Source organism: Thamnophis sirtalis, unplaced genomic scaffold, assembly GCF_051295495.1.
Source record: "Thamnophis sirtalis isolate CommonGarterSnake01/CBP01778 unplaced genomic scaffold, rThaSir2_p1.2 scaffold_10, whole genome shotgun sequence".
Classification (NCBI taxonomy): domain Eukaryota; kingdom Metazoa; phylum Chordata; class Lepidosauria; order Squamata; family Natricidae; genus Thamnophis; species Thamnophis sirtalis.
Window position 1 is genome coordinate 12,286,431 of NW_028261390.1, and position 12,345 is coordinate 12,298,775.

Sequence of the window (12,345 nt, forward strand, 5' to 3'; positions counted from 1 at the left end):
AGAAGCCATTTTAGGGCACAACAGGCTGTATCTTAACAGAACCTGAATCCAAAATGCATACTATCACTGTCAAAAGTACTGTGACTTGACACTATAGATATAATTCAGTCCTTTTCATTCTAGCGACCCAGGCATTCTGGAGTTATGCTGGAACGGACATACACGGACACAAACTACTGACACACACACACACCGAGGAGTGTTAGGGGTGTCTTACCCCCACCGTATTTGTTTCCAGAGAGTAAGTCATCTGTGCAATAAATTTGGTTGAAATAGCAGTAGACTTATATACCGCTTCATAGGCCTTTCAGGCCTCTCTAAGCGGTTTACAGAGAGTCAGCATATTGCCCCCAACAATCTGGGTCCTCATTTTACCCACCTCGGAAGGATGGAAGGCTGAGTCAACCCTGAGCCGGTGAGATTTGAACCGCTGACCTGCTGATCTAGCAGTAGCCTGCAGTGCTGCATTTAACCACTGCGCCACCTTGGCTCAAAATTGCTTGAGGCTTTCCAGAGTTATGCTGGAACACACAAACACAGACACACACAGCCATTTTTATATACAGTAGATAGATAGATAGATAGATTTGGACATGACTTTTTTGTTCTGGTCACTGCTCTTCTTAGACTTTGTCTAAGACTATAGAATATAGAAAGCTAAATATAAAGTAGAGACCACACAGCCCTCCCAAACTCCCTTTTCACTGACAGAGGCACCACGGGTCGATCCTATTTGCAGGGCAGCCCTGGAGGCCAGATCTAATCACCCCGCGGGCCACATCCAGCCCCCGGGCCTTGAATTTGACCCTCCTGATCTAGGAGCCACCTGGCAGAAATCAATCAATCCAGCTGAGATGATTTGCAGTTTCTCCCTCCTAAAAATATTAGGAATGAATATACAGTATGTGAGTTTATGTACCTATAGTTATGCCCAGTGGTGGGTTTCAAAAATTGTTCGAACCTACTCTGTGGGTGTGGCCTCCTTTGTGGGAGTGGCTTGCCACCCATGTGACCAGATGGGAGTGGCTTGCCATCCATGTGACCGGATATGAAGATGCCAACGACACTTGTCAGAACCACCTTAAATTACCTCACACCCAGCACTGGCATGCATAAGAAGATGATGTAAACTTGTTTTTTAAAAGGCATCTTTGGTTTGCGTTAAAACAACTTCAACACACGCAATGTTCTGATTGCACCACAAACGCAGTAGTCATCCTTACCTTTCACAGAGGCACGGAGTTTTATAAATATGAGCATGATAGTGTAGAATAATCATATCCAAGGACCAGTGGTGGGTTTCAAAAAATTTTGGAACCTCTTCTGTAGGTGTGGCCTGCTTTCCGGGTCCACTGGTGGAACCTCTTCTAACCGGTTCGGTAGATTTGACGAACCGGTTCTACCAAATAGGTGCGAACTGGTAGGAACCCACCTCTGGTTATGCCTGAATAACATTTGGTCACCCTCTTATCTTTCTTAGTAATCGCTGAGGGAATTCTTTCTGCTGTTAAAAAAACATGCTGGTATCAGTGAAAGTATGACTACAGAACCTCTTAACATTTAAAAAAAAAGAAACTGCCAGTATTTCATAGCGTCTGAGATGATGGATAGTACTTTCACAATAAAAGGCATCTTTCCTCTCATTTACCAATGTTCCATTTTTATTTTAAACAATGTTTTTCTTCTTTTCACCAGGTGAGTTGTCATTTCTTTTACCCAATGGCCTCCATTATCTCATTTCCACTCTGTCTGATCCATGTGCATCTGACAAAAGAGACTACTGCAGACCAATTAGTGTCTAAACTTTCCACAATAGCTATTTTTGTACGTTTAGTAACACAAGCACGAGGCAAAAAAAAAAAAAAGTCTTCCTGGCAGTCAAAACACAGCCTTATAACTCAAGGTTTCTCAAGCTTGGAAACTTTAAGATCAAGGGTGAAATCAACTTACCTTCGCTACTGGTTCTCAAATGTGAGTGCACAGGCCACCTCTGGCATGCGCAGGACCTACAGCATGCGCAGGATGTCTGGGAGGGTGGGCGGAGCCTCCCGCCACTACTAGTTCACCCGAATCGGATAGAACCGGCTGAATTTAAGATCCGTGGACTTCAACTCCTAGAATTCCCCTGCCAGTTGCCAAGGTTGAGAAAACTTGTTATAATAGTTCTGACACATTCAGTTTAATCACATCTATCACAGCAATACATACATACATACATACATACATACATACATACATACATACATACATGTAGTCCTCAACTGGAAACAAACTCACTGGAGAAGAGCTTAATGCTGGGAAAGGCTGAGGGCAAAAGAAGAAGGGGACGACAGAGAATGAGGTGGCTGGATGGAGTCACCGAAGCAGTCAGTGTGAGCTTAAAGGGACTCCAGGGGATGGTAGAGGCCTGGAAGGCCTGGAGAAATGTTGTCTGTGGGGTCGCGATAGATCGGACATGAGTTCGCAACTAACAACAACCAAGTCCTCAACATATGACCACAATTGAACCCAACATTTCTGCTCTTAAATGAAACATTTGTTAGGCGGGTTTTGCCCCATTTTACGACCTTTCTTGCCACAGTTGTTAGGTGAATCGCCGCAGTTGATAATTTAGTAACCCAGTTGTTAAGTGAATCTGGCATCTCTGCTGACTTTGCTTGTTGAAAAGTTGCAAAAGGATCACATTTCTGACCATAAGCAATGGTCATAAGTATGAGTCTGGTGCCAAGCATCTGAATTTTGATCACATGATCAGGGGGATGCAACAAATTTCGCTGTGCAAAAAATGGTCATAAGTCACTTTTTTCAGTGCCATTGTAATTTTGAATGGCCACTAAATGAACTGTTGTAAGTGAAGGACTAATTGTACAAACATACATAGTATACATACATGCATACATTTCCCTGGTGTCTAATGTCAAGCTATGCCATCTGTAGTTGCCAAGTCTTCTTTCTTATTATTATTATATTGAATATATAAGAATATATAATATATTCTTATTATATTGAAAATAGGAAAGAACATTTGCCCTCTGTAGTCCTTCATGAACCCTCAAGTGTCACAGTAAATGAGATAAATGTGACAAAAGGAATCCAAGGTGACATCTACAAAGTCCTTTGGGACTCTCAGATGAAACCGTTTTGATCCTAGACTCTCAAACTCGTTAGCCATGAATTCCTGACCTTGGTTTTCCACTCCTTCACTTTTTAGTATTCTGCTTAGTTCCTCTTCAGAGAGAATAAGAACTGAAGAACTCCACCTCCTCTGTCTATCCTGTTATTATCCAACTACCATCTCCTAACATGCCCAGTCATGCCCCTGCTTTCTTTTATGGCTGACATATTGGGGGGGGGGGGGGAATCAAAAGTACTTTTGTTACACATCCCTTTATTACTCTAAGTTCCTTTTGTGGTATAGATCAGTTACAGCCCAGTAAATCAGGAAGAACTGACCTGAATCTTTTCTAAGCACTGTCCTGCTTTGCAGAATTCAAGGAATGATTCAACCCTCTTTGCTTATGTAACAGTTCTTGCCTATTTCCTTCATAGTCATCTCCTGGACTTTCTTTCTTTTTAATAAATTTGTACTGATTTTTTTTTTGCAAAGAACAAGCACAAACTAATAAAAAGAAAACAGAGAAAGAAAAAAAAAAGAACCTCAAAAGTGCAGAGAGAAAGATTTAAAAAATAAGAAGGAGCTTCTGATTTCCTTTGCCGTGAATATAATTACAATTACAAAGTTATCTCTTACTCTATGATTGCAAAAGGATGCGTTCTTTTCTATTATCCCAGGTTTTTTTCCCAATCGTCAAGCGCAGAAATCATAAGAAGGCTATAAGGCAAAGGTGTCAAACTCGCGGTCCATGGGCAGGATGCATCACACCAGGGGTGGGTTTCTCGCCCCGTTCCAACCGGTTCGGTTGGAATGGGGCCGGCGGCGTCCTCGTGTACGCGCACAGTGCACGCATGCGTACTAGCATCTGTGTGATGCGCCAGCTGCTCCTGGAGGATCGCGCAGGTGCTTCCTGCGCATGTATGCTTCCTGCGCATGCGTGGAAGCGCAGAACTCGTCAAAACCGGGTAAGGAGCGTGGGCGGGCAGGTGCGCCCTTCGCCGTTCCCGGAAGTTACTTACTTCCGGGTTCGCCGACCAACCGGTTCGCGGGGACCGCCGCGAACCGGTTGAAACCCACCCCTGCATCACACGCTGGTTATACCCACCCCCAGTTTAGCAAAGGGGAAAGAAGTCACAATAAGTCATATGACAGCAACGTGATGCCGCAGGTTTGACACCCCTGCTTTAAAGGGTTTCCTTTCAGCCATAAATGTAGATGTTCCTTTTTCTCTAATCACCAACCATTTCTCCTTTGAGGGTATTGTCAAACTTACTCCTTGACTCCACATCGGTTAGCAACAGCTGCTTCTTCTGCCTCCAGCAAGAGGGATGAGGAAAAAAGAACATGCATCAATCAGTCTATCTTGCTGTTACACAAATAATTTTTATTTGTTTATTATTATCTGCCTTTATTATTATTATTTTTATAGCACTAGCACTTACAATTATACAAGACTCCATAGTGCTTCACAGCCCTCCTGTTGTGGCCTGCCAGCAGCCAGCAGAGCTGGCAGCAGATTCGGACAGTGAGGAGGTTGGGGAGGAACATGGCCAGTCCTGGAGTCTGGGGAAGGCTCTGATGAGGGCTCTGCGTCAGAGGCAGAGATGGGGCCTGGGCCATCTGACAGTTATCAGCTGCCTTTGGAGTCAGACATCAGTGTTGCAGATGAACAGCTGGAGCCTGTTCCCAGTGTGCACATGCGCAGAGTTGCCAGACAAAGGGAACAGCTAAGGAACAAGGATCGACTTGGGAGTAAGGCCACAGGTGGATGGTGAATGGCCCCTCCCAGAGGAAATAAAAGAGGAGCGAAAGGGGAGTGGAGTTTGCAGGAGTTTGCAGGAAACAATTACTGCATTCTTGCCAAGTATTGCGGCATCTGAAAAATACCGGCTTGGCCACTCTCCAAGCCTGATAAAGGTTGGTAATTGTGAACTATTTTGAAAGACTGTGAAGAGGAAAGACTTTGCTGGAGAGGAATTCACTGTAAATTAAATAAAAGGGGTTTATCAGGACAAGGACTCAGCTCCGTGCTGCTTGGGAAGCCTAGGTCAGAACACCTCTCTGAGCTGTGTGCAGAGTCAGCAAATTGCCCCCAAACAATCTGGGGCCTTGTTTTACCGACTTCAGAAGAATGGAAGGCTGAGTCAAGCTTGAGCCAATCAGGAATAAATTGTTAAATAACACAAGACAGCAAACCTACTTAATACTCCTTCCTCCTCCTTCCCCCCCCCCCCCAATAACAACAACCCTTTGAGGTAAGGGAAGGTGACTGGTCTAAAGCCATGATATAGGCTTGCCTTTTTTTACTGAAATCCCTCTCTGCTCTTTTAAACATAGCTCTGCCATGATATTACATTCTACCCCGACTGCCATTCTTACAATAAAACCTCTTAAGCCGTACAATAGTTATTTATAACCTACCTTTTGTTTATTCAACCAGCTGGAACATTAGGTGGTTGTCTTCCACCACAAAACCATTTTTAGGTTAAAATTGACCCTCCCCCAGTTATCTGTGGGCAAGTCCTAAAATTAGCCAGATTGAGCATCCATGGCTGTTATAATTTAAACTTCAACAAGGTGTGCGAACGACTGAGAACAACTGCTGGAGGTATCTGGTCTTCAGAAGGAAGAGGTAACACCTTTGCTTCTTCTATCCTACAAAAATCTTCCTTCTCCCCTGATTAGGCTAAGCGCAATCTTTCTGCATCTGCAAATGTATGACCTATCTTGAAAATGCTGATTAAAAGGAACTTGAACTAGGCATTAACCTGATTGAATTACTCAGATTGATTAAACAGATATTTTGCTAGAAGGAGCTGAATTGCCTTTAAAACAAACCCAGTTGACTGGATCATAACCTTTCTTTTAACCCAACCATGCAGCCAACTATAATTATCACCAAGTCCAAGGTGATATTAATTGTGTTCATTAAAAATGAAGGGATTTGAACTCCAAAGCATAAGGAGTATGAAGTGAATAGGTTAATTAGAAGGATAAATGAAAGAATAAATAGAATCTGGGCAAATATGTTACTCTTCATAGTATTATATAATTATTTGTAAATATCTATCAGCATTTTATAAATCATTTGTTGTATTGGCTAATTGTTGTATTTGCGGTTTGGGAAAAGATATTTTGAACTATCTGCTGGCCTAATGAATCTAACTGCTACTGGTTATGTATTTATTTATTTTATTGTTGGTATGATTTATATTGGAGGGACTGTTATGTTTTAGATTTTCATTAATATATTGTTAACATTTTGCTAAGATACGTTCAGATTAGCCGTTAGTTTAAGTGAGCAGGTTTTATGAGACTAGGAATACAATCCTTATTTAAAAGAACTCCCACTAATCCGTGCTACGAAATTAGTATGCATAAGATTGTAGTCTGAATAATTTCCTTCTTCAACAGTTCTACTATTTTATTCACTTATTTATCTATTTTATTATTTATTCATTCATTCATTCAATTACTATAGTCACCCAACTCAATCAAGTAATTCAAGTGGGTGTCTTATCTATCTATCTATCTATCTATCTATCTATCTATCTATCTATCTATCTATCTATCTATCTATCTATCTATCATGTATCTATCTATCTATCATGTATCTATCTATCTATCTATCATCTATCTATCTATTGCATTTAGAAACTGCAACTCTGGGTGGTGTACAAATAAGACATAAAAACATAAAAGCTATATTATCTATCTATCTATCTATCTATCTATCTATCTATCATCTATCTAGGGGGCAGTTATGCACTTTTAGTATTTATTATTTATTATTGCAGCTATGCAATTGCAATTAGGCAATTTTGTGGATTTAAATAATCTGAAGTAGAATAAGGCCACCTTATGTCCTTGTCATTTTGGATTAGACCTCCCCGCTAGCTATGCTGACTGACATGGATGGATAATTGAAATTCAGTGGATTTTGGAAGATATCAGACTGCTTGGTCCCAAAGTAGACAAACATTTCTGTTAAATATTTATGAGTTTTATACCTTATGCAATTTTGTGTGTGCCTACCTACTTAGATAGCCAAAGCATCCATTGCCCTGATCACCTGGACGTTTTTGGATATCCAACACTAGACGTTTTTAAGAAGATGTTGGATATCCATTGGTCTGAAGAGGTGTAGGGTTTTCTGCCTAAGCAGTGGGTTGGACTGGAAGACCTTCAACGTCCCTTCCAACTCTGTTATTCTATTCTATTCTATCTGAATCCAACCCATGGAGTAAGAAATCTTACTTTCAATCTACATCAGACGTTATCTGACATAAATCAAACCATAACTCAACCATATAGTTCACAGCAATTTTTGCAACGTGGAACAGTTATGGAGAACTATGGCTTAGTTAGTATGCTGTTGTGAACCCAGTAATTGGAGACAGGGATGTATATGTCAAATCTCCACTTAATTAGGGAAAATATCCTTATCAGATACCTTATCTGAAGGGTCAGAGAGCCATGTCTTCTTCACTTACCTCACCATGCACAGGTTAAAAGTTGGAAGGACCTACAAATGCCGAAGAAGGCAATCAAAGATGTAACAAATCAATGAATACATGGTGAAATCTATCCCATTGCATTCTATTCTATTCTATTCTATTCTATTCTATTCTATTCTATTCTTTACATGTGGATTCCACTTGCCTCACTGAATCAGTTTATCAAAAGAAGAAATTGAATGCTAATGATACTTAAACATAAAAATAAAAACATTCTGGAGCTAGCTGGCTGACTAACATGAAACAGTAAACAGTATGGTGTTTTCTTCTTTATCCTTAGAGAATTCTTAACATGAAAGCTGTCCTGCTATATTTTTGCTTCTGCAGCCTTACTTGGGCACAGTCAGTAAGTATTCGTAATTTTAAGCAGCAGTCTTAAGCATACTTCTGAAGAATTTGTATGTTTTATATGCAATAGGCTTCTTTATATCTCTACTCTGAACACTGTTATATGAAATGTGGCATGTACGTTCCTCTTGGTGCTTGCAAAGAAAGGGTTTTTTTCGAGATGACCATCAGTTGGCAGTTCGGCGATTCAAATACCTAGTGCCACGTAATGGGATGAGCTCCCATTACGTGTCCTAGATTCTGCCAATCCAGCAGTTCGAAACCAAGTAAAAATGCAAGTAGAAAAATAGAAACCACCTTTGGTGGGAAGGCAACAGCATTTCGTGCGCCTTCGGTGTATAGTCATGCCGGTCACATGACCACGGAGACATCTTCAGACAGTGCTGGCTCTTTGGCTTTGAGCACCATCCCCTAGAGTTGGGAATCACTAGCACATATGTGCGAGGGGAACCTTTACCTTTACATAAGGGGATTATTATAATAGGATTTTTCTTGTCCCAAGATTGTCAGTAACTAGAAACAGCACTGATTAAATGATATTCTTTGCAGTCTCCCTAAATTGATTAGTGGTTGCATTAATTTGGTTGAAAGGTTCACTCCATATTATGCTCAGCAGTTGAAATAGAAATTCAGAGGATCGCAAGGGGGCTTCAGATTGCTTTGTGAGGGTTGACAGAATGCAAAATGTATAAAATGGAAGTTTCCTTAATTTACATTGAAATTCAGTCAAATTCAATTTTTATTCTGACTCTGTCCTGGTTACAACCAACTTTTGTAGCACATTATCTCAGCCCTCCAAAATTTGTGCACCTTACTTTGAGCACAAGACGTGAAATTATTAACTTTAATTGTCTCCTCCATTTTCTTCCAGGAGCTTCAGACCCATTACAGAAAAGGAAAGCAGAAATGTATTGGGGAACATCAGGTACGTTTAACAATCACTGTGACAAAAATATAGTTTTCTCTATTTCTTGCTAATGAAGATAGGTAGGTAGTCCGCAACTTACAACTGTAATGGAGCCTGCCCATTGTGGTCAAAAGGAGTGATGTCTAAGTGAAATGGCCTCACTTAATGACCCTGACTCCCTATTCTTCCTGATGCAATTGATGTGATTGTTTAAATAAGCATGCTGGGTGTTCAATGGGGTTGTGGCCTGCCAGTGGCCAGTGCAGCTGACAGCAGATTCATCAGTGAGGAGGTAGGGGAGGAACATGGGCCAGTCCTGGAGTCTGGGGAAGGCTCTGATGAGGCAGAGAGGGGGCCAGAGTCACATGCCAGTTATCAGCTGCCTTCAGAGTCAGACATCAGCAGGGACGTGCAGTCACTAGAGGCAAGGGAGGCGGAGCCTCCCCAGTCTCCTGAGAGAAAGGAAAGAGTTTTAATTTTTTTTTTAATGAATTAAAGCCAGGATAGTTGCTACCAGATTTCAAGTCACAGTGGCTTGGTGTCTGCTCTCAGTGTTAACTAGGAGGAGGCCAGAGAACTTGGGGCCTCTTTTGCTTAAGGAATTTTTCGCCTTTTAAAAGTTAAGGCGGAGTTAAAAAGCAAAAGATTTAATATGCAAAAGAGGCACTGATTCTCCCGCCTCCTGATCTGGGAGCAGCGAATCATGTCTTGCACTTGAGTAACTGCGCAAGTGCAAGAGTGATTCTGGAGAGGATTTTCTTTCACCAGCCGCCATTTCTTCTGCAGCACCGAGCGGGGAGGACGAGGAGGAGGAGGAGGAGAAGAGCGGTGAGCCCTTGTGGATGGCTGGGGAGGGACTCACCGCTCTTCTCCCAGCCAGCCAGCCACTCACCCCCACCCAACCTGCTCCCTGCTTGGCCGGCCAGCCGGCACAAAGACTCACCGCTCTTCTCCTCCCAGCCAGCCAGCCACCCGACCTGCTCCCAAGAATGTCAGCGGGGACGGAGGAGGCGGGGGGCGAGGCGGCAGAGGCGAGAAGCAACACCCCCGCCCCTGTGTCCGACAGGCATCTCGCGTTTATGTCCATCATAAACGAGAGAAGCCTGTCGGACACAGCGGCGGGGACGTTGCTTCTCGCCGCTGCCGCGCTCTTGCCTCACCAACGGTATCCCTCACCGCACGTCACTGGACATCAGTGAGGCAGACACACAGCTGGAATCTATTCCCAGTGTGTGCATGTGCAGAGTTGCCCGAATCAAACAATTCCCTGTCAAAAGCAATAGCACTTAGACTTATACACCATTTCATGTTGCTTTAAAGCCCTCTCTAAGCGGTTTAGAGAATCAGCATATTGGCCCCAACAATTTGGGTCTCTATTTTACCGATATCAGAAGGATGAAAGGCTGAGACAATCTTGACTGGTTAGGATCAAACTACTGGCAGTTGGCAGAAGTAGCCTGCAATACTGCATTCTAACCACTGCACCACTACGTCAAGATGGAGTCATATGTGTATCTCTTCTGAGTTATCTCAATGAGAATAGTTTTTCAGTGATAGAGAAAGTGATGCCATGTCTTTTCCAATAAGGAAGCAATTCTGCTACTGTGGCAGCTGGAATGTTGAAGAGTTCAAAATTCATTTCAAGTATTTCAAGTGGTTCTAACAAGGCATTATGTATTTATTTGCAAGTTTCTTGGATTTTTAAAAATTCATTTATTTTAATGAAACAATGAGGATATAATAAAAACAGCAGTAATTTTCTTTCCTAAAATTTGAGATTATTTTAACTGAGTTCACTAAAATCTTATCAGATTTGATAAACTCCTGAGATGTACAGCATTTAAAAATATTGTTTTGGTGCCTGTACTAGGAACTCTCTCTATATAAAAGCCAAGTGCCATTCACTCATCACGAAATCTCCAGAAATGTAAAGTCTACAAACTTGAAATTTGGCACATATGTTCCTCTTGGCTTCTAGGTTCTTGTTAAGAAAGGGTTTTTCGAAATGACCACCAGATCATTAGTATTTCTTATACAATAATTAACATGCTCTGATGCTAAGGAGTTTTACTCCCCCTCCCCACCTGAAAAGAACTCTGTTCCAACTGCCAGTTGCATCACATTCTGTTACCTCAGTTTCAACTGGCAGACATTCCATTCCCTCACTCAGGAGTGGTCTGGGGCTCCTTACAGTACTGAATGTCGGTACCCCACCAAAATGTCTATGCCTTCCACCTATGGAACTGCTTCCGGACTCAAGGTGGCAGGAGCGATATTCCCTTATCAATCACCGACCACCACTGAGCCAACAGATTGTGCACCAAATTTCTCCTGCATTGCCCGATCACATAGTTTCATCGCGAAGCATGGGTATCCAGCTAGTTTTACATATTTCTAAAACAACAAAACCAAGTCTGGGGGTGAAAGAGGATTAAGTCTGCCATCTAGTGGTTCTAATAATTTCCAGAAAAATTGAGAAAAGTTAAATTTGTAAAAAAAAAAAAAAATGATACAAACTACCACCTTAGAATTGAAACTTGAATGTGCCTATTTGTGATCACCAATGCTGATGATAATACAACATTGGTTTCTGTTTTATTTTTCTCCTTCCCATGGCAGAAATAAATAGAAATCAAAGCTGAGGAAAGTGACTTGATGCTTTCAAGTCAAAAGTATTGTAGGGTATAAGTTGACGCCTTCTATTCTTAAAATCTAAAAAAAAAATGCTTCTAACGCTTAATTTCTCTTGTCCACAGATAACAGTCAAAAGTCGTCATTCCAAGCATGGGTTTTACATATTCAATTATATGTATTCCTCCTCAAAGCCAAACAATCAAACACAGATTAAGGTAAAATGATATTTTCATTTGTGCATTTTTTCCCCTTTATCTCCATCTTTATCGTCACTTTTATGCCAAGGCTGTATAATTTCATTCAAGAACTGCTATGTACTGTAGATGCCACATCTACTATCTGTAAAGCAGGCTTGATTCGCAAGGTAGCGATAGCTGTTTCTAAAGTTTAAAGTCTCGCAGGGAAAATATTTTACAATTGACCCCAGCAAAAAGTGATTTTAAAAAGGGGGGGCAGGTTTCCTCATTTAGTAAAGAAAGGTAATGTCCTTTCTTCCCAGCAGTGCTTCCCACTACTACAACATCCCCATGTTGTATTCAGGTGTTTTTTTTAATAAAAAAAAGTCCGTGGGGAGTTTTGGGATCAGGGATGGGAAGAAGCAGGGGTGGGCTTCAAAAATTTCAGCAATGGGTTCTCTGCTCAGTTGCTGGGTGGGTATGGCCTAGGTAGACAAGGCCTAGTTGGCCTCCTGCACCGGGGGGGGGGGCATTTTTGCCTTCCCCAGGCTGTGGAGGCTTTCCTTGAGACCCTGGGATGGTGAAAACATCATCCCTAGGCTGCAGGGGCCTTTAGGAGGCCTGTTTTTCCCTCTCCCCAAGCCTCCA